The 2,637-nt window shown below is 37.6% G+C and overlaps 1 pseudogene; it reads right to left on the bottom strand.

Moving 5' to 3' along the window:
- Positions 1–2,637, bottom strand: part of LOC106314845 — a 50,679-nt pseudogene that overhangs the window by 565 nt on the left and 47,477 nt on the right.

Raw genomic sequence — 2,637 nt, 5'->3', positions numbered from 1 at the left:
TGTAAACAACATTGAACTCACAGAGAATGTGGAGGAAACAAAATGGAACTGGTTTCAGATAGGGGAAAGAGTTCTCTGTATACCATAGTCAAGTTTGTAGAAGTTAATGTACAGTACGTGGGTGGTGACTAAAGCTAGTACTGGAGCGGATACCATGACTCTTGCAGCCTCCACCCGAACATCAAAGGTTCTTAGGATGGATACGATGAGTGAGAATCCAAGAACGGCTATTGCAGATGAGTAGTCCAACATCTTTGTGATGTCAACATCCCTGAGAAACCATAGAGACAGATCACCAGAAGATTGTGGATGATAAAAGTAATGTGTAGATGAATACCGAGTGTGGAAAACTGCACTCCAGAACCAAGAGTTCACGGACAGAAACCAACATATTCATAGTAACCCGTCCTATCTTGTTTGAGAGGCAACTTGTAGTATAGTGTAATGAAGAAGGAGAGCCAGCCATGGAAATGCACCGCTAGGCTTAGCACAGAGAAAGTAACAGAAGCAGGGTTCTGACAATGACCATGGGCTCTTCTCATCATGGCTACCATGTCCGTTTCCTGAACAAATTCATTAATTATTCCAGTTCTCTAAACATAACATCTAAATGTTGTAGCTTCTCAATCTTACCATGGTATTTTCCATTGAGCCAGCCATGCAATGTGTGGCCAACGTTAGAAACTCTAACAGTAGGCTTGCCTCCTTTATTCTTAAGGTCACTAACATCTATCTTGAACCTATAATATAGAATATTAATCAGATAAAATTCTTATGTTTCTTTTTGATGTTTTCTTCTTGAAATTCTAATTCATAAAAAGAAATCAGACTTGTACGCTTATTTTGTTGTGTACCATCCGTAATCAGACTTGTTTTTGGAGCGGTCTTGGTGAACACCTTGAAATTAAACTTCTTATTTGCCTTCTTTGACTTCATATAATTCCCTGCAGTGTGATGAGAGACAATCTGAAACATATAGCAAAAAAAAATGAAAGTAAATAATCTCTTAATTTTTTATCCATACAATACCTTAGTAGAGTGGTTCCCATGAATCCACCATGCTTCTTGATGTTTTTCGAGTTCCATAAACGGGGAAGTCGAGCAACAATGAATGCTTGATAAAGAACATTAACTAACAGAGGTTCTGAAGATTCATCTATAATTTATAGGTTTGGCGTGAAGGAAACGGAGAGGTCGACATCGCTTCTGAATTAAATGACGAAAATATTAATTGGTAAATCAAGAGACATACGTTAAACAATAAGGAATATTAATGTTTGGTGTTTGCAGAAAAGCTGAACGGAGACGGCAAAGGTAAAGAGACGAAGAACAATTAAAAAAACCCTAATCGACAAAACGATGTGTTTAATAACATAATAAAACATTAATTGAACGGGAAAACTCAAATCATACCATATAATTTAAAAACAAAACGCGAGAACAAAATTACTAAACCAAACCGATAATCATGGACCCCACAGTCTTTATAAAATGCATATGTGTACACCTTAAAGAGAGAGTAAACTCTCCTATCATAAATATATATTACTTTCGGTCATCACTGTACAAAGTATCCTTTAGTTTAGTGGTATAAATGTTTGTGTTTATATCACAGTAATCCGGGTTCAAGCCACAGATTTGCAATTTTTTCACATTTTTTAAAAGTGAGGCCCACTTACCTGCTGACGTGTCGCATCAGGAGTGATGAAACTGGCTCATTATAACGTAGATTTTTTTTTCTTTTCTTAAAAGATACACCCTTTTCAGACATCATTTAAATATCTGAATGACACACCCTTTCCCACTTTTTTTTAATATCTAAATGATGTTGTGAACGAAGGGTTTGAGACTGAATATTTCGTGTGTATTATTAATCATCAAAAGGGGTTCCTTATATAAGGATTACAAGATAGAGATAAATTGAAAGAGTACTTATCCTAATCCTACGTGAAATAGGAAATCTATTAAATACATTAAGAGAAAGATAACATCTAATAGGAAAAAGGAAAGATGGTTTTCTTTTCTCTCTAAGCCGCCTCTCTCTCTCCTGTAGTCGGCTCTCTCTCTCTCTCCTCTTGGACACGGCTGTGGTTGGGCCTGGTCGTGGCCTGATAGGCCATCTCTTCTTGTCTTGGTTAATGGCAATCCACATTGTTCATAACACTCCCCCTTGGATGTCATAACCATACAGAATTTGTAGTACGCTTAATGTTGCCTCATTAAAACTTTATCAGGAAAACCCAGTGGGACAAAACCATGATGAAGGAAAAAGAGTACCACACGCACTACTCCCCCTGATGTGAACCTTGGTGTAGGTTCTAAATACTACGCATCTTGATGCGTGATCTATCCTGTCTGTGTAGGAAGGGAGTAATCGGCCAGTTTCATTACTGCACCGTAATTAAGACCTCTTAGGTCGTTTCTCATGTCCTTTGACACTGAGTGTCCCGTTTAAAGCATGTGTGTTAAGCAATGTGAACCACATTGTCCTCGGGAATCACATGTTGGTCTTTGAAAAACGTGTTTGCATGTATTCATGATTCAGACGTGATCATCTACTTTTATTTACTTTTGGTTAACTATGATAACCATTCTGCCATGTTTCAATCTGGTCGATCAATGTCCAGTCCATAGACC

Source organism: Brassica oleracea, chromosome C9 (genome assembly GCF_000695525.1).
Source record: "Brassica oleracea var. oleracea cultivar TO1000 chromosome C9, BOL, whole genome shotgun sequence".
In the NCBI taxonomy this organism is placed as follows: Eukaryota; Viridiplantae; Streptophyta; class Magnoliopsida; order Brassicales; family Brassicaceae; genus Brassica; species Brassica oleracea.
The sequence above is the reverse complement of the archived record's forward strand: the minus strand, read 5'-3'. Positions and strand labels throughout refer to the sequence as shown.